Source organism: Theropithecus gelada, chromosome 10, assembly GCF_003255815.1.
Source record: "Theropithecus gelada isolate Dixy chromosome 10, Tgel_1.0, whole genome shotgun sequence".
NCBI classification, from domain to species: Eukaryota; Metazoa; Chordata; class Mammalia; order Primates; family Cercopithecidae; genus Theropithecus; species Theropithecus gelada.
The window spans coordinates 6,123,070-6,143,509 of record NC_037678.1 but is presented as its reverse complement, the minus strand read 5'-3'; positions in this window follow the sequence as shown (position 1 = coordinate 6,143,509).

Below are 20,440 nucleotides of genomic sequence, written 5' to 3'. Positions count from 1 at the left end.
GGGAGATGAAGGCTAGTCCCTGGAAGGCTAGAAGAGATTTTGCTTGTCTTCTTTGTGTTTATATGGATGTAGGCAACTTCGAATGTTCACGGGAAGAGGAAGGATCTGTACGAACCTTGAGTAGCCAAGGGCTGTGAAGATTGTAATAAATAATCGTCACCTCCTAGCATTCTTCTCGCTTCCCACCGTCCCCTATGTCCGTTTGGATGTCCAAGTAAACTGGCTCTACTCTCAGCCCCAGGGTTGGAGCCTGTGATCTTATCTGAACCAATCAGCGGTATTCCATCTCCTGGCCTGGTGATTGGTTCCAATTTGGGGGTGGACTGAGATTGGCCCGATAAGAGCAATACCAGCCTCTGGGAAATGACTTGGACCTGTAGTGATATTTGCATGAGACAAAGAAACTCTGTCTCTCTCAAAGGATGTGAATGAGGAAGCAGGCAGGCCCAGGAGCCATTGGCAGTCCTCTTTGGACTCTAAAGGGAGCCAGCTTTAGGATGAATCTGATGCCATAGAAAAGAAAGTAGAGGGAAAGCAAAAAACAAAAGTTGATGTTCTGTTACATCATTGAACAGCTGAGTCACACTTCACCTGAGCCATTCGGTTTGCCAGATGAATGTCATCTTGACATTTATTTTAAAAGCCCATTTGGGTTCTTGTTGTTTCCTGTCCTTTGCAACTGAAAACATCCTGAGCAGGTGGCTACTGTTATTATCCAGATTTTGAAGATAAGAAACTGCGACACAAGAATATTAAGCGATAGGTCCAGGGCCATTGGGCTGATAAACAGAGGTGGTAAACCCAGAACATGCAATGGTAGCCTAAACGTATAACTGCGATTGGCCACTTGCCATTTTCCTCTGCCTTTAGGAGGTTGGTCGTCTGCACTTCTGGTCTTCACTTAACACCCAGGAGGAGGTACCATCACACCCCAGCACCTGCTTTGCTGGCATTGTGCTTCTGCTGTGGTCACCTCTGTGAGTCGTGGGAGAGCCAGTCGCCTTCGTATATGTGCACACACAAGCACGGTCACAGAGGAACTTGCCTCCAGGAGTTTACCATGCACGAATACCTGGACTATTTGGTTGCTTTTCTTCAGGTTTTACAGTTCTCATGGTCACAAAGCCCTCCACTAATAACAGTTCATTTTCTTGACTTATCTTTACATAAATAAAGTCATAGGATTTTCCCACTTTACATGGTGAGCAAACAGAGGCTCAGATGAGAAACCTGACTTACCACTGGTGGCAGAATGGGAAGTCAAGCCAACACATCAGTCCAGCATTCTTGACTCATCCACTTCATTACTGGTTTTCAATCTTAAGATGACCATGACCCACACTGAGAGCAGAGAGTGAAATGGAGAGAATGAAAGCTTAAATTTAGGTTTAGAAATAAACAGACCAGGCACGGTGGCTCACGCCTGTAATCCCAGCACTTTGGGAGACCAAGGTGGGCAGATAACCTGAGGTCAGGAGTTCGAGACCAGCCTGACCAACATGGTGAAATCCCGTCTCTACTAAAAATACAAAAAAATTAGCCAGGCGTGGTGTCAGGCGCCTGTAATCCCAGCTACTCAGGAGAATCACTTGAACCTGGGAGGCAGAGGTTGCAGTGAGCCGAGATTGCACCATTGCACTCCAGACTGGGCAACAGAGTGAGACTCTGTCTCAAAAAATAATAATAATAAAATAAAATAAAATAATCAGCCCTCAGTTGGGGAAAAGACCCTGGCTAGAGAGGGCCTAGATGTTCTGCACCTAGAACGATGGAGCCCGAGACAGGGCTGAAACCTCCGTTGCTTCTTGATGCTGTTCACCTGTTCCTGAAGATTCAGATGAACCTCTTTTCAGAGGCTCAGAGGGTCCATGCGAACAGCTTATTCCTGGGACACTGAGTTTCGAGATGCCTTCCTGTTCAAAAGGAAGGCTGAGAGCAAAGCCTGGTGGGGAAGGTGCAGATGTTGGTCAGGACCCTTCAAATAGTCGTAGAGGAGGACGCAAGCTGGAGGGGAGGTGGTGGCGGCTCAGGTTGCCGGGGAGAAGGCCTCGATGGGCAGAGACTCTGGGAGGGGCCTGGAAGCCTGTCCGCAGATGTTCCTAGAAAAGCCTCATCATCTAGTTCTAGACCCCAAGCAACTTTATATATAAAGATATCATCTCAGACAAAAGCTCCTTTTGTTCACTAGATCTTATTGAAAGCATCCCCGAATTTTAAATTCTTCACTTTGAATGGAAAACATATAGAAATATTATCACTATGCACTGAGATGTGGATGACCCTAAATCATCATTTTGAATAAAAATGCTGAAAAGGCAATTATGTTTGAGCTAAAATAACAAAATGCATTAAACGTAAGCAGAATGAGTAAAATATCCTTACCCTTTCAAAAGAGAGAGGCAGAAGAAAGGGCTCTGGCCCAGCACTTGCTAAATCTTGGTTCTGTTTTTTTGTCACTCATTCATTCATTTCTTCTTTCTTCTTTTTTTTTTTTTTTTTTTTTTTTTGAGACAGAGTCTCACTCTGTCACCCAGGCTGGATTTAAGTAGCACGATCTCGGCTTACTGCAACCTCCGTCGCCTGCGTTCAAGTGATTCTTGTGCCTCAGCCTCCCAAGTAGCTGGGATTACAGGTGCCCGCCACCATGCCTGGCTAATTTTTGTATTTTTAGTAGAGACAGAGCTTGTTGACCAAACTCCTGACCTCAGGTGATCCTCCCGTCTCAGCCTCTTAAAGTGCTGGGATTACAGGCGTGAGCCACCACACCTGGCCTCTTCATTTAATTTAATAAGCACTTGGTGAAACCCTGTCTTGAGTTACATGCTGGCTATAATCCACGAAGAAGTTTCGGTTCCTGACCCGAAGGAGTTTACAGTGTAAGGTGCATTCGGCCCCTGAACCAACAGTCGCACCACAGGCCGTGCTCTGTAAGGGAACACAGAGTCTGCCAGCTGAATGGGTTCAGGGACAGCCTTTCCCATGATCTAACATTTAATGCGGGACCTTAGAGATTTTCCAGAAGAAGGCAGAAGGAAGCCTGGAGGAGAGAAAGAGTGATATCTTGGAACATGCATCTATAGCTGGTGTGACCGCAACCATGTGTAGTGTGTGGTGTGGCGTGTGTGTGTGTGCATGGGTGTGTGGCCTGTGAGTGATGAGTGTGCTGTGTGCATGTCTGGTGTCTGTGTGGGGTGCGTGCATGCACGTGTGTGCATGTGTTGGCACGCAGGGAGGTAAGTGTGGCAGGAGGAGGGTAAGTACTGTCCAGGTGACATCGGAGACATCCCTCCTGCAGCACAGAGAGCCCTGGGGAGCTGGTGTGCCCACTGGGAGTGTCTCCCTGTGCCACCTTCTCTGGGCCCATCTGGACTGGCTCCAGGGCAGGATGGGAGGGCTGAGCTCTGGCTACCCTATCTCCCAGGTGAGGGATTTCTCTAGGCCCCCTGCTCCCCTCAACCTCAGGTGGCTGTCTGAGAATTCAGTTTCTAAAGACTCCATGAGCCAGAGACAAAAGCCAGGGTCCTTACTGAGTCACAGCCTGAAATTTGGCTGTCGGCCTCCAGGCTCTGGTCTCTTAGCAACCAGCCATGTGGGCCCAGGGCAGCTGCAGGGCTCTGCTCCAGGCGGGATGCACCCAGGGGCTTTGGAGTGGGTCCCCAGGCCACCTCTGGCAGCTGAGGTGTGAGGATGGCCAGGCACCGTCCCTCTAGCCTTGACCTCGCTCTCCTGGTTCCACCCCCAGCCCTGCTCCTGCACCTGAGCTGACGGAGGAGCGCTGCCACAGCCCTGCCAAGCCCTGGGTGATCGGCCCCGGGGGCCCTGGCGGAAAGAGCCTCTCTGAGCAAAGCTGCTGCATTTTCTCTTCTCCGTGTTCAGTGTGCCCCACATGCTCACGTCTTCCTACCAAGTCCCCAAAGGCTCCTGCTTCTGCATGAGCTCCAGGGACGGTCAACCAGGTGCTCTACTCCCAAGGGATGAGGGCTGGGGGAGGTCACCGCCAGGGCCAGGGCAAAGGCATTCTTGGAGGAGGAAATAGTAAAGTCTCAGAATGCTAGAAGAACACGACTCACTTAGGCAACACAATCATCTGAAATGCCTACAGTGTCGGCTAAACAGGGGTGAGGCAGGCCTAGATTATAAAGAGCCTTCAGTCCATGCCAAGCAGATTATCGGGGATGGGGTGCAGCAGGGAAGGCACTGAAGGGTTTTAAGCAAGAGAGCAACATAAAGATTTTTGGAAAGCCATCTGTCCCCACGCACAGAAAGGGTGGATGGAAGATGTATTGACATTCAAAGAAGGTCCAAGCAGGACATGATGGTCCAGGCAGGACACAATGAAATGGTCTAGGCAGGACATGCTGGAAGCTTCGACTGTGACACAGAGACAGAGATAGAGTTAGAGACAGAGATCAAGATAGAATGGAGGGGAGAGGGAAGAGCTTCACAAGGGAGGGTGTGTGAGGGAGAAGGGATGTGAGTGGGTGATGAAACCATCACTTGGGGATGAACAGTAGAGGCGGAAGAGGAGGTCTGAGGGTAGAGGATGGATTCCACTTAGTGGCCATTGCAGGTGAAGTACCTTTTATTTATCTGGGAGAATATGCCAGGAGTGACTGAAAAAACTGGAGACCCTTGACTTCTGTAACACCTGGTTCTCCAAATTCTTCTGTCCCTCCTCACTCTTAGGAGGGCTCTGGTTCTTCAACCTGCCTGTCTCTAATACCGATGTTCTGGGCTTTCTCTGGATGCCCTTCTCCTCACCCCAGGAGGACTCATCCCTGGCAGGGCTTCATTTCCTACCTGAGTGGGGATAACTACCAGAGTGGCACATCCAGCATCTCTCCTGAGCTTCAGAGAGATGCAAGATCACACTGGGCCAGTTAGCATCACAGAGTCCAGCAGCTTAAGCAAGTAAGGGTTTTTGTCTCATGGAAAAGCCCAGAGATCACGTTCAGCTGGTGCAGTCCAACAATGTCACTCCATCATCCTTTGCCTGTGACTTTGATCCCCATGATCACAAAATTACTGCTAAGATCAAGACACTACCTCTGTATTCCAGGCAGGAATTTTTTTTATGACACAAAGTTCCGAAAAAGGGAAATGGAAGCTGGCTCTGGTCCTTTTACAAGGCTTTTCTAGAAGACATCCCTAGTGAGTGTCACTCACATCTTTTTTACCATAATAGTGCCATCAGACCACCTCTAGCTGCAAAGGAGGCTGGGAGAAGCAGTGCTCTAAATGGGCATATTGCAACTCTGACCAAAATCAGGGAGAGTAGCTATTAGTTAGGCAACTAGCAGCATCCACTACCACCTCCAAGCATTTATTCTATCTTTGATTACCTCCAAAGACACAGAGCTCATTCTCCCCCAGGGTGGCAGACAGCAGCTGGGTCACCTGAGAGGAGGCCACAGAAGCCCCCAGCCTGGGCTCCTCAGCCCACCGACTCCTGCTTCTGGGGTGAAATCTGGGGTCTGGCAATTTCACAGGCTCACCAAAACTGTCAGTCTTATCAAGAGTGCTTGGAGGCCAGTCAGCCAACTGGTCCTACTCTTTTTCCCCAACATGTCTTGGTAATAACGCTTCCTTAAACATCGCCGTCAGGATCCTCTCCAAGACAAATCACCGCTCAGACCACACAACAGCTTTTCTGTTATCTCTGTGTAACCGGCCTCCGTGGTGTGATAAACAGCCCAGGATTGAAACATTGCTTCTGCAAATTGAACTCTGCGGGGCCAGAGGACTACCATTACGTTAATTATATTCCAAAATTTTCCATTTATCTCCTGCCCGCTGCTCCAGGTCCCAGGCGGATCCTTTTGCATTTATGAATGCACAATTCTGGCGCTGGCAGCTGGTGCTGGATTGTTCTGCCTGCATGGCTTCCTCTCTGAGATGCTCTCTCCCAGTCATCTCTGGGACCTCTACTCTTCCACCCTCCTTGTGGGTTTACTTGAAGGAGAGCCTTGCTAGGGTGCAAACTCTTTGCTTTAAATACACGTGGGTTTGACTCTCCAAAGATGAGGTGGGCCCTGTGGCCTCTGAGCCAATTACCATATTATGCTAATCCTGACATTAACATATTACCTGCATAATGGTTGGTCTATTTTTAAAGCCACTAAAGGGATGAATTCCAGCCTGAGGTTCTCCTTCAACACAGCATGCTCTTTGATTCTGGGATATACCTAGAGAAAGGAACAGCTTCATATGGAGGGGAAACTGGACTGGAGAAAGACCTATGCCTGGGCCGTCACCCACCTGGGCCCCCGTGTGTAGAGTTGACCCTGCACTGGTCAGCACTGGCATGGGGCAGTGAGGCAAGTCCCAAGAGTTGGGGTCATCAGCAAACACCTTCAGCTCAGGACAGAAATGCAGCTATGCTCCTTCTCTCTCTAGGCCTTGGAGGCAGACAGAAGCAGCCCCCAAGAAGCTCAGAGAGTATCAGACTGGGATGGGATGCCAGTTCTGTACCCCTTCAGCCTGTAGCAAACAAAGCCATTCACATCTTCCTGAACACTGATGACAGCCACAGGAATGTGTAGGAGCATGCATGCCTTTCCACCCAGGAAAGTTTACCTCTGGGAATTTGTCCTGAGCACGTGAGTCAGGGCATCTGAGCAGGGACAATTGCTCCCACACTGCTCACATGACAAAAATATGCCCAGGAACTAAAGTGATTGATGCTAAAAACGATGGTGCCTGGGAATACAGCAATATTCATTTGTGGGGTAAAATGTTCAACACATAGGGCTGTGTTTTCAAAGGGGTTATGAAAGAGTGGCTATGAGCATAATCTATTTTTATTAAAAATGATTATATCTATACACACACATGCATGCACACACATAATCTCAATAGAAAAACCAGGTAGGAGGGAAACTAGTGTATTTGGGAGGCTCCCAGTGATCTGGCTCCCATAGGCTCAGGACGCCATCTTTCCACAACTCTTGTCCACTCTACACCCCCATATTCCACTCCGCTCAGTCCTCGGATGCTCCAAGCTGAGTCCTTATGTAGGGCTACCCCATTTGCTGTTCCTCTGCTTGATGTCAGGGCCCCATCCTTTGTAGCCACCAGGCTCATGAGGTCTCTGATGAAGGCTGGACCACCCTCCATGAATCACCCGCTCCTACTACCCCTGCTGCATCCCCCTTACTGGCATTTGTCCCCTCCTGACAAATTACGCTTTGTTCATTCATTGTCTAATACCTGCCTCCCTACTGTCCCCCACCTCCAAGAATATAAGCTCCCCAACAGCAGGGACTTTGTTTTGTGCACAGCTGTATCCCCAGCACCTAGAACAAAGCCTGGTCCATGGATAGTGCTCAAAACTGTTGTTTTTTTTTATCCCCCAAGGGTTCCAAACTAATTCAGTGGGGAAATGAGTAATCTTTTCAATAAATGTTACTGAAACAACTAGATATTCACACTCAAAAAAATGGAATTACACCCCTACCTCACACCATGTACAAAAATTAACTCAAACTGGATCAAAGATCTAAGAGCTAAAACTATAAAACTTGTAGAAGAAAACCTAGGAGTAAATCTGCATGTCTTTCAATTGAGCAATAGTTTTTTAGACACCAAAACACAAGCAACCAAAAGATACATAGATAGATAGATAGATAGATAGATAGATAGATAGATAGATAGATAGATAGATAGATAGATAGATAGATAGATATACAACTTCAGCAAGATGAAAAATGTTTGTGCTTCAAAGGACACCATCAAGAAAGTGAAAAGACAACTCATAGAATCAGAGAAAATTTTTGCACACCATCTATATGATAAGATATTTGTATCTAGGACATATAAAAAACTCCTGCAACTCATTAATACGAAGACAAACCAACTAAAAGTAGGCAAAGGATTTGAACAGATATTTCTCTGAATAAAACGTACAAATAACCAATAAGCATACAAAAAGATGCTCAACATTATTAGCCATCGAGGAAATATAAATCAAAACCCAATGAAGTATAGAATAGCTATCATCAAAAAAACAGATAACAAGTGTTAGTGAGGATGTAGAGAAATTAGAACCCTCATTCACTGCTAAAATGTAAAATGGTGCAGCCACTTTGGAAGACAATTTAATTGCTCCTCAAAAAGTTAAGCACAGAGTTACCATATGACTCAGCAATGCCATTCCTAGGAATACACCTAACAGCAGTGAAAACATGTCCACACAAAAACTAGTGCACAAACGTTCCTAGAAGTATTATTCTTTTTATTTTTGAGACAGAGTCTTGCTCTGTCACCCAGGCTGGAGTACAGAGGTGTGATCCCAGCTCACTGCAGCCTCGGCCTCTCAGGCTCAAGTGATTCTCCCTCCTCAGCCTCTCAAGTAGCTTGGACTACAGGCACACACCACCATGCTTAGCTAATTATTGCATTTTTTTCTAGAGACAGGATTTCACCATGTTGCCCAGGCTGATCTTGAACTCCTAGACTCAAACAATCTGCCTACCCCAGCCTCCCAAAGTGCTGAGATTACAGGCATAAGTCACTGTGCCTGGCCACATAGAAGCATTATTCTTAAAAAAAAAAAAATATATATATATATATATATAAAACTTTTTATTTGGTAGATGTAGGGTCTTTCTGTGCTGCCTGGGCTGGTCTCAAACACCTAGCCTCAAGTGATCCTCCCACCTTGGCCTCCCAAAGTGCTGGTGATGCAGGGCAGACAAGCCCCAAAATTGGGACTTAGCCTGGGAGGGTTCTTGACTTCACCTAATAAAGAATTCAACTGTGAGCCAGTGATGTTAGACAGCAACTCTTATTGAAGTGGCAGTGTACGGCAGCAGCAGAGGTACTACTCCCTGTGGAGCAGGACCACCCCATAGGCAATGTGCCCAGAGTAGCAGCTCAGGTATAGTTCTGCAGTCATAGTCATACCCACTTTTAATTACATGCAAAGTAAGGGTCAGGTTATGCAGATATTTCTAGGAAAAGGGTGGTAACTTCTGGATCATTGACATAGAAAGGGGCAGTAACTTTCAGTCTTGCCATGGCAATGGTAAGCTGACATGGCATTGGTGAGTGTGTCTTATGGAGACTTAAGAGTGCTTTTGCCTCTTCCTTGGTTCAGCTAGTCTTCAATCTGGTCCAGAGTCTGAGCCCCGCCTCTGGAGTTGAGTCCAGCCTTCTACCTCAATATCTAAGAAACCAAAGATTTACCCCCAGATTTCCTTCTAAGAGTTTTATAGCTTTAACTCTTAGGTCTGACCCATTTTGAGTTAATTTTTTATATGGCATGAAATAGTGGTCCAGCTTCACTTCCTTGCATGTGGATAGTCAGGTGTCTCAGCACCATTTGTTGAAAAGACTATTTTCCCCATTTAATGGTCTTAACGTCCTTGTCAAAAATCAATTGACTATAAATGTGAAGATTCATTTCTGGATTCTCAATTCTATTTCACTGATATATATGTCTATACTTACGTCAATACTACACTGCTTTGAGTACTATAGCTTTATAGTAAGTTTTGAAATAAGGAAGTGTGAGTCCTCTAACTCTGCTCTTTATTTCCAAGAGTGTTTTACATATTCTGGATCCCTTGAGTGTCTATATACATTTTAGGGTCAGATTGTCAATTTGTGCAAAGAAGCAAGCCTGGATTTTGGCAGTGATTGCAATGAATCTATAGATCAGTTTGGGAGTATTGCCATATTAACAATATTAATTACTCTGATCCATGAACACGGGGTGTGTTTCCATTTATTTAGATTTTCTTTAATTTCTTTCAACAATATTTTATAGCTTTCAGAATATACATTTTTTACTTCTTTCTTAAGCGTATCCTTAAGTATTTTGTTCCTTTTAGTGCTATTGTAAGTAAATTGTTTTCTTAATTTCATTTCAGATCGCTTATTTCTATTGTATAAAAATATATGTTTGCATATTGATCTTGTATTCTGAAACTTGCTAAACTCATTGCTTAGTTCTACTTTGTGTGTGTGTCAATTGCTTAGGATTTTCTACACAAAAGGTTATGTAATTTGCAAATAAAAATAATTTTACCTTTTCCTTTCCAATGCAGATTCCTCTTTTATTGCCTAACTGTCCTGGCTAGAACTTCCAGTGCAGTGTTGAACAGAAGCAGTGAGGGTAAACTCTAATCCTAGTTTGAGTATTTTTATCATGAAAGAGTGTTGAATACTTCCAAATGCTTTTTCTGCATCTATTGAGATGATCATGTGGCTTATTGCTGTATGGATATGGTGTATTATACTAATTGTTTCTGGGTGTTAAATCAACCTTGCTTATAGGGATAAATTCCAATTGGTCATGGTGGATAATCCTTGTTAGATTCTATTTGCTAGTATTTTATTTCAGACTTTTTGTATCTATATTCAAAAAAATATATTAATCTGTAGTTTTGTAATGTCTTTGTCTGGTTTTGGCATCAGGAAAATAGTGGCCTCATAGAATGAGTTGTGAAAGTTTTCCCTCTTTGACTTTTCTGGAAGAATTTATAAATAATTGGTATTAATTCTTTCTTAAATGTTTGGCAGTGAAGCAATTTGGACCAATTCTCTTCTTTGTGTAAAGTTTGTTTTTATTTTAAGTTACTAATTTAATTTCTTTATTTATCTGTTCAGATTTTCTATTTTTCCTTGAGTCAGTTTTGGTAGTGTGTGTCTTTCTAAGAAGTTATCCATTTCATCCAAGTTATCTAATTTATTGGCATATGATTGTTCATAGTATTTGAATGGCATCTTTTAAATTTCCATTTGCTGTGTGTTTCTGGTATACAGAAGTACAACTCACTTTTGTATATTGACTTGCTAGACTCTCTAATGAATTCCAATAATGTACCTATAGAATCTTTAGGCCGGGCGCGGTGGCTCAAGCCTGTAATCCCAGCACTTTGGGAGGCCGAGGCGGGTGGATCACGAGGTCAGGAGATCGAGACCATCCTGGCTAACATGGTGAAACCCCGTCTCTACTAAAAATACAAAAAACTAGCCGGGCGTGGTGGCGGGCGCCTGTAGTCCCAGCTACTCGGAGGCTGAGGCAGGAGAATGGCCTGAACCTGGGAGGCGGAGCTTGCAGTGAGCCGAGATCGCGCCACTGCACTCCAGCCTGGGTGACACAGCGCGAGACTCCGTCTCAAAAAAAAAAAAAAAGAATCTTTAGACTTGCTACATACATAAGCAAATTCTCTGTAAATAATGATGAATCTGTTTCCTCATTTCCAATCCTTATGACCTAATTTCTTTGTATTGCCTTACAGTAAGGCTTGATTCTCAGTCCAATGCTGAAGAGAAGTGGGGGAGCAGGTATCTTTGTCTAGCTGACAATTTTAAAAGGAAAGTTTTTAGCATTTTACCAATAAATATATGTCTTCTATAGATTTTGTAGCTATCATTTATCAGATTAGATTTTTTCTTTCTTTATTTTTATTTTTCTTTATTTTATTTTTTTGAGACAGGGTCTCACTCTGTCACCCAGACTGAAGTGCAGTGGCATGATCATGGCTGGCTGCAACCTCTGCCTCTCGTGCCTCAGCCTCCCGAATAGCTGGGAATATAGGCACCTGCCCCCACGCCCAGCTAATTTTTGTATTTTTAGTACCAACAGAGTTTTGCCTGTTGGCCAGGCTGGTCTCGAACTCCTGACCTCAGGTCACCCACCTGCCTCAGCCTCCCAAAGTCTCGGACTCCCAAAGTGCTGGGATTACAGGCGTGAGCCACTGTGCTCAGCCTATATTTCTAGTTTTCTAAGAGTTTCTTTTTTCATAAATGGAGTTTGGGATTTGTCAAATGTTTTTTCTGCATCTATTGAAATGAGCATATACTTTTTCTCCTTCAACTGTCAATGTGGCAAGTAACATTTGAGTTTATAATGTTAAATCTACCTTGTGGTTGGGTCACTTTTCTAATGTTTTGTTTAGAATTTTTGCATCTGTGTTTTGGGTGAGTTTGCCTTAATTTTTCTTTCTCATGTTGTCTATTCTCTTCTCTTTTTCATATCAAATTAAATTGGCCTCATAAAGTGGGTTGGGTAATCTTCCCTTTTTTCTTTCTCTAGAAGAGGTTGTGTATGAGTAGTGTTATTTGCAGGGCAGAATTCACTGGTGAAGCCATCTGGACTTGGAGTTTTCTTTGTGGGAAGGTTTTTAGTTAAAAGTCAATGGTTATAAGATTATCCAGATTTTCTTTTTCTTGTGCCGATTTTGGAGCATTGTGTTTTTCTAGAAGTTTATCCATTTTATGTAAAATTTCAATTAAATTGCTATGGTTTTTCCTGATAGCCTCAATTTAGTTTCCTATAGCTGCTACAACCATTTATCACCAACTTGGTGCCTTAAAACAACACATATCTATTCTTTTACAATCTGGAGGCCAGAAGACCAAAATGGGTTATACTGGGCTGAATCAGGGTGTCAGCGGGGCCATGCTCCCTCCAGAGGCTCTAGAAATGCATCCATTTCTTTGACTTTTACAGCTTCCAGAGGCCACCTATATTCCTTAGCTTGTTTGTAGCTGCTTCTCTTATCTTCAAAGATGCCATTTAAATACTATGAATAATCATATGCCAATAAATTAGATGACTTACATGAAATGGATAATTTCTTAGAAAGACACAAACTACCAAAACTGACTTAAGGGAAAATAGAAAATCTGAGCAAGTAAAAAGGAGATTAAATTAGTAATTTAAAAACAAAAACAAAAACAAAAAAAACTTCCCACAAAGAAGAGCCTTGGTCCAGATGGCTTCACTGCCAAACATTTAAGAAAGAATTAATACCAATTATTTATAATTGGTATTATAAATACCAGTTAACTATGGTGATGATTGCAGAACCCGTTATAAACCCTCCAGGCTCTGCTTCCATCACAGGCTTCTCTTCCAGTGTTAAATATCCCTCCACCTTCCTCCGGCCTGGAATACTTGTCCTAAGCCTTTGACTCTATCTGGCTATCATAGATACATGCATGAGATCATCATTTGTGTTGAGAGTCTCTAGGAAATAGGCTCAAACAAGTGAATCTTTGTCTCTTAAGTGTTTTCAAAGAATTAATTACTGATTTCATTAATTTTCTCGTACTTTTTTCTATTTCATTAATTTCTAAGCTCATCTTTATTCTTTTCCCCTTTCTATTTCCTTTGGTTTTTTGTTTGTTTGTTTGTTTGTTTGTTTGTTTGTTTGTTTGTTTTTGAGATGGAATCTCGCTCTGTAGCCAGGTCGGACTGCAAAGGCGCGATCTCAGCTCACTGCGACCTCTGCCTCCCGGGTTCAAGCAATTCCCCTGCCTCAGCCTCCTGAGTAGCTGGGACTAAGGCGCGCGCCACCACGCCTGGCTAATTTTTTGTATTTTAGTAGAGACGGGGTTTCACCATGTTGGCCAGGATGGTCTCAATCTCCTGACCTCGTCATCTGCCCGCCTCGGCCTCCCAAAGTGCTGGGATTACAGGCGTGAGCCACAGCGCCAGGCCTGGTTTTATTTTTGAGGCATCCTATTGCCCAGGCTGGAGTGCAATGGCATGACCATGGCTCGCTGCAGCCTCGACCTCCCAGGCTCAAATTATCCTCACACTTCAGCCTCCTAAGCAAATGGGACTACAGGTGTGTACCACCATGCCGAGCTAATTATTATTATTATTATTATTATTATTATTATTTTGCAGAGATGGGGTCTCACTATGTTGCCCAGGTTGGTCTCAAATTCCTGAACTCAAGCCATCCTCCCACCTTGGGGTCCCAAAGTGCTGGGAATACAGGCGTAAGCCACTGTTCCCAGCCCTGGTTTGATTATTTTTTTTAATTCCTTAAGATGATTGCTTAGCCCATTGATTCCCAGCCTTGATTGTTTTCTAAAGTAAATATTTACGGCTGTAACTTTCTCACTAAGTGCTGCTTAGCTGCCTCCCGTATGTTTTGATGTGCCTTGCTTTTATTTTCATTCCATTCAAAACATTTTCTAATTTGCATGATGATTTTTCTTGACCTGTGAATTCCTTAGATGAGTATTTCTTAATTCATAGTTGCTATCTTGTGTCAGATTTTTATGTATGATTTCAATCCTTTGAAGTGTATTGAGATTTGTTTTATGGCCAAAAATAAGGTCAATTTTAAAATAATCTTTTGTGTGTGTTTGAAAATAATGTACATTCTGCAGTTGGATGCAAATTTCTCTATATGCCAATTAGGCCAAGTCTGTTGATGGTGTATTTCAAATCTTCCGTATGCATACTGATTTTGTGTCTGCTTATTATACCAATTACTGAGATCTTGCACTAAGACTGTGAATTTGTCTGCTGTTCCTTGTGGTTCTGTCATTTTTCTTTAACTATCTTGAGGCTTTGTTATTGGGTACATACAAATATACAATTGCTATGTTTTTCTGATGAACATAACCTTTATTATTACAAAGGGCTTGTACTTTCCAATGACTTTTCCTTTCGTGCTATTTTGCCTGCCAGACATAAAGCTAGACTGACTTTGTTCTGGTTAGTGTTTGCAGGGTACGTGCTTTTCCATCCTTTCACTTTTCTGCATTCTTAAGTTTTACATGAATCTCTTGAAAACAGCCCATGGCCGGGCGCGGTGGCTCAAGCCTGTAATCCCAGCACTTTGGGAGGCCGAGGCGGGTGGATCACGAGGTCAGGAGATCGAGACTATCCTGGCTAACATGGTGAAACCCCGTCTCTACTAAAAATACAAAAAACTAGCCGGGCGTGGTGGTGGGCGCCTGTAGTCTCAGCTACTTGGGAGGCTGAGGTGGGAGAATGGCGTGAACCCGGGAGGCGGAGCTTGCAGTGAGCCGAGACCACGCCACTGCACTCCAGCCTGGGAGACACAGCGAGACTCCGTCTCAAAAAAAAAAAAAAAAAAAAAAAAAAAAAAAAAAAAAAAAAAAAAAAGAAAACAGCCCATAGAGTTTTGAAAACCCATCCTGACAAGCTTTGTCCTTCAACTGGAGAATCTGCCCATGTAATTTCAGTCTAATTGCTGACAAATTTCCCTTTTTTAATCCTACTTTGTATTTGTATCTATCTATAAATGGTATTACCAGGTCATACACTAAGTCCTTCTGTGTTATTTTTCACTCTGTTCTTGCCCTTTGGGATTGATTATATTTTATTATTCCATTTTTGTCCTGTTTGACAATTCTATTGTGGCTTACCTAGAAATTTCAATACCCTTCCTTTTCTTGTTAGCATGAAATATTAATTGCTACTTTTCCACTTCCCCAGGAAATGCAAGGATCTAAAATCTGTCTAACACCATTTACCCCCTTTCCAAGTTACATGCTCTTGTGTTTCTATATGTTAATTCCATATATTTTAAACTCCATAAGAATGTATATACAGTTTGTTCTCATTTCAGTTTTTTAAACAACTTCATTGAAATATAGTTTGCATGCCATAGAGTTCTGCTGTTTAAAGTGTACAATTCAATGTTTTTAAGTTATTTGCAGAGTTCTGCAACCATTATCATAGTTAAATTTAGAACATTTTTATCATCCCCAAAAGACACCTTGTACCGATTAGCACCACTCCCCATGACCCACCTCCCAACTTCTCCTTACCCTCCCCCTTGCCCCCGGCAACACCAATTTACTTTCTGTCTCTGTAAAGTTGCCTAATTTAACCTTTCATATAAGTGGGGTAATAAAATACATAGTCTTTTGTGTCTGGCTTCACTGAGCAGAGTGTTTTCAAGAGCACCCGTGTTATAGCCTGTGTCAGTTCTTCATTCCTTTTTATTGATGAATAATGTTGCATTGCAAAGATATACCCCCTTTTGTTTATTCACTATTGATGGACATTTATGTGGTTTCCATTTTTTGGCTTTTATGAATAATGCTGCTATAAACATCTGTGTAGAAGTTTTTGGGTAGACATATGCTTTCAGTTCTCTTGGGTATATACCTAGAAGTGGAATTACCAGGTCATACCCTAAGTCCATGTTTAACCATTTGCAGATCCACCAGACTGTTTTTCAAAGTGGAAGCATCACTTCACATTCCCAGCAGCAACGTATGAGGGTTCTAGTTTCCTTACATCCTCATTGCTGTGGTTTTAATGATGGGGTCCCTTCAAAATTCATGATGAAACCTAATTCCCGATGCAACAGTATTAAGAGGTGTGGCCTTTGAGGGGTGAATGGAAATGGTACCTTTGTAAAAGGGCTCAAGGCTGGAGGGAGGGCTTTCTTGCCTTCTGTCTCTTCTGCCATGAGAGGCCACAGTGTTTCTCCCCACTGAAGGAAGCTACAACAGGACGCCATGTTGGCAGCAGAGAGCAGCCCTCACCAGACACCAATCCTGCTGACACCTTGATCTTGGACCTTCTGGCCTCCAGAACCATGAGAAATAGATTTCTATTCTTTTTTTTTTTTTTTTTTTTTTTTTTGAGACAGAGTCTCGCTTAGGCGCCCAGGCTGGAGTGCAGTGGCGCGATCTCGGCTCACTGCAAGCTCCGCCTCCCGGGTTCACGCCATTCTCCTGCCTCAGCCTCCCGAGTAGCTGGGACTACAGGCGACCGCCGCCTCGCCCGGCTAATTTTTTGCATTTTTAGTAGAGACGGGGTTTCACCATGTTAGCCAGGATGGTCTCGATCTCCTGACCTCGTGATCCACCCGCCTCGGCCTCCCAAAGTGCTGGGATTACAGGCGTGAGCCACCGCGCCCGGCCTAGATTTCTATTCTTTATAAATTACCCAGTCTGTGGTATTCTGTTGTACTAGTACAAACAGACTAAGACAGAAATTGGTTCCAGGAGTAGAGTATTGCTATATATATATTTTATATATGTATACATATAGTAATTTATATATAATATATAGTTACGTGTGTGTGTGTGTGTGTGTGTACACCTGAAAATGTGAATGTGGCTTTAGAACTGAGCAATGGGTAGAGGCTGAAACAGTTTTGAAGTGAGTGCTGGAAAAACCCTGTATTTCATTAAGGTAGATTCTGGTGAGGGCTGGGTCTTCCCAGAAAAGAACTGTAGAGATTATCTAAGTAGGTCGAGCACAGAATGTTGGTAGAAATATGAACAGGAAAGGCCATTCTGATAAGGTCTTGTACAGAAATGAGGAATTTCTTATTGGAAACTGGAGGAAAGGCCATCTTTGTTACAAAGTGGCAGAGAAGTTGGCTGAATTATATCTGTGCCCTGCTGCTCTGTGAAAGCAGAATTTAAAAGTGATGAACTAGGATATTTGGCAAAGAAAAACTCTAAGCATGGCTGCATGGCTTCTCTTAACTGCTTATAAAAATACAAGAAAAGAGAAACGAGTTAAAGACAGGATTTATAATCAAAGGGAAGCAGAACATAAAGATTTGGAAAATCTCAGCCTGGCCATGTGAAGGATGAAACCGCATGTTTAGGGGAGAAAATTAAGGGTGTGGCTAAGCTACACTTGGATAAAAAGATTACCATGGATAGAAGGGAGCCAGATACTATTCATCAAAGCGATGGAAAAATGGCCCATTTCAGAGTCATTTGATGGCATTTCAGAGATCTTCCGTCCTCAAGATTTCAGAGATCTGCTACAAGTCTCACAGGTCCAGCGGGCCACATTCTTGAGGGTAGCAGAGTTCTAAGGGAAGGTTTCCGGGTACTCACGGGACCTCGGGCTCACTGCCTACAGCTGCCTCAAGTCTCAAAAATGCTCCCTACATTTTTGTGCAGTGCTCCTTGGCCACCCCAGCCTAGCTCAAGTGGACCCAGATGTGGCTCAGGCCACCACTCTAGAAGGCATAAGCAGTAAGCCTTGGCAGTGTCCACTTGGTGCTAACTTTGCAGGCAGAGCTCATGCACAGAGGGTGCACAGGCTGTGGATCCATGGCTACCTCAACCTAGATTTTAAAGGATATCTCAGAGAACCTCAGGCCCTAGGCAGAGAAATGCTGCAGGGGCAGGACCACTGCAGAGTCCCCACTAGGGCAATGCCTGGTGAAGTCAGGGCCACCACGGAGAGCCCCTACTAGGCCAGAAGAAAGGGGCACCAGGGGAACGTCTAGTGGAGCCACGGGAGTGGAGCTGCTCTCGAGACCTCAGAACTGTGGAGCCATTGGAGTATGATCCCAGCCTGGGAGAGCTGCAAGTACCAAACTCCAACCCTTGAGAGCTGCTGTGTGGACTGCACCCAGCAAAGCTATTAGGGTAGGGATCCATGGAAACATTGAAGGACCAACTCCCACCTAAGTGTGTCTAGAAGGCAGGACATGGAGTCAAAGATTATTCTCAAAACTTTAAGTGACTTTTTTTTAGAGACAGGGTCTCACTGCGTTGCCCAGGCTGGCCTTGAATTCCTAGATTCAAGCATTCCTCCCACCTTAACCTCTCCAAGTGGCTGAGACTGCAGGCACACATCACTGCACCCAGCTCAAGCTCTACAATTTAATGTTGTTTTCTTGTTGGGTTTTGGATTCACTTGAAACTTGTTACCCCTTTCTTCTTGCCTATTTTTCTCTTTTGGAATGGAGATACCTATCCTATGTCTGTCCCACCATTGTGTCTTGGAAGCATATAACTCATTTGATTTCAGTCTCACAGCTGTAGAAGAATTTGCCTACGGATGAATGGTACCTTGAGTCCCACCTGTATCTGAGTTAGATGATATTTAGATGAGACTTTGGACTTATACATTAAAGTTGATGCTAGAATGAGCTAAGAATCTTTGAGGCTGTTGGAATGGAAGACATGTATTTTGTTTGTGCGAATAACATGAATTTGGGGGGCTAGGACAGAATGTCATGGTTTGAATGATGGTGTCCTCTCCAAAACTCATGCCCAATGCAACAGTATTAAAAGGTGCAGCCTTTGGGAGGTGATTAAGACAGAAGGGTTCTACATTCATGACTGGGATTAGCACCCTCTCTTGCCCTCTGTCTCTTCTGCCATATGAGGCCACAGTGTTCCTCTCCTCTGGAGGATGCTGCAACAAGACGCCATCTTGGAAGCAGAGGGTAGCCCTCACCAGATATCAATCCTTTCGGCACCTGGATCTTGGACCTTCAGCCTCCAGAACTGTGAGAAATAAATTTATGTTCTTTATAAATTACCCAGTCTGTGGTATTCTGTTACAGCAGCACAAATGGACTAAGAGACTCACCAACATTTGTTATTGTCTATCCTTTTGATGGTAGTCATTCTGGTAGGTGTGAAGTAGTATCTCATTGTGATAATTGTTGTCTATATTTACCCGCATATCTGCATTGTATTCCTCTTTTTCGCTGCAAGTCTGACCTTCTGTTGGGGTCATTTTCTTCATGCCCACAGAACACTTTCTAGTATTTTATTTACATAGGTCTACCTACTATTGATGAATTTTCTTAGTTTTAGTCTGTCTGAAAATGTTTTTATTTCATCTTCATATTTCTATCTTTCTACTTTAAACTTTTTTCTAGTTATACTTGAAGTCAGTTGCTTCCAGAGAGCATTTAGTTGGGTCATTTTGAAGATTTACTCCACCAACCTGTCTTTTCATTGGTGTATTAAGACTATTTACATTTAATGTAATTATTGATATTTCAGAGGTTAAGTTTGTCATTTTTTTCATGTGTGTCTCCTCTAATTTTCTTTATCTGTTTTTTTTTTCTCTGCATCCCTGTGGAGCATTTGAACACTTTTTTAGGATTTCATTTTGATTTGTCTATAGTATATTCAAGTGTTCCTCTTTGTGCAGATTTTTTGTGGGTGCTTTAGGCATTACAATATACATGCATAACCTATGGTCTACTGGTGTCAACCTTTTATCAGTTAAAGTGAAATATAGAAACTTTACTTCTCTTGGAGTCTGTTTACCCTCCCATTTAAAATATCATTTCCTAAATATTTCTTCTACATACATTGAGAACCATAGTGAATGATGTTATAAGTTTTGCTTCAATCCTTGAACATAGTTTAGGAAATTCAAGAAAAGAAAATTACATTGCATTCACTCATAGTTTTACTATTTCCCTTGTTCTTGCTGCCAAATGTCCCAAGATTCCTTCTTTTATCATTTGTTTTTTCTGTTTCAAGAGCTTCCTATAGCCATCGTTTTATGGTAGGCATGTTGGCAATAAATTCTTTTCATTTGTTTTCCTTTGAGAATGTCTTAATTGCCCCATCATTTCTAAAGGATATTTTTGCTAGGTATAAAATTCTGGGTTGTCAGTCCTTTCTTTCAAGAATCCAAAAATGTTGAACTGCATGGTTTCTGACGAGAAATTTACTGATTTTTCCCTGTAGGTAAGGTGTCATTTCTTTCTTACTGGGCTCAAGATTTTTTCCTTTGTCTTTAGTTTTCAGAAGTTTGGCTATGATGTGTCTTGGCATGCATTTCTTTACGTTTATTTTAGTTGAGATTCATTTAAGTTATTGAATTTGTAGGTTTGTGTCTTTTGCCAAATTCAGGAAATTTTCAGCCATATTTCTTTGAATACCTTTCAGCTCCACACTTTTTCTCCTCTCCTTCTGAAACTCT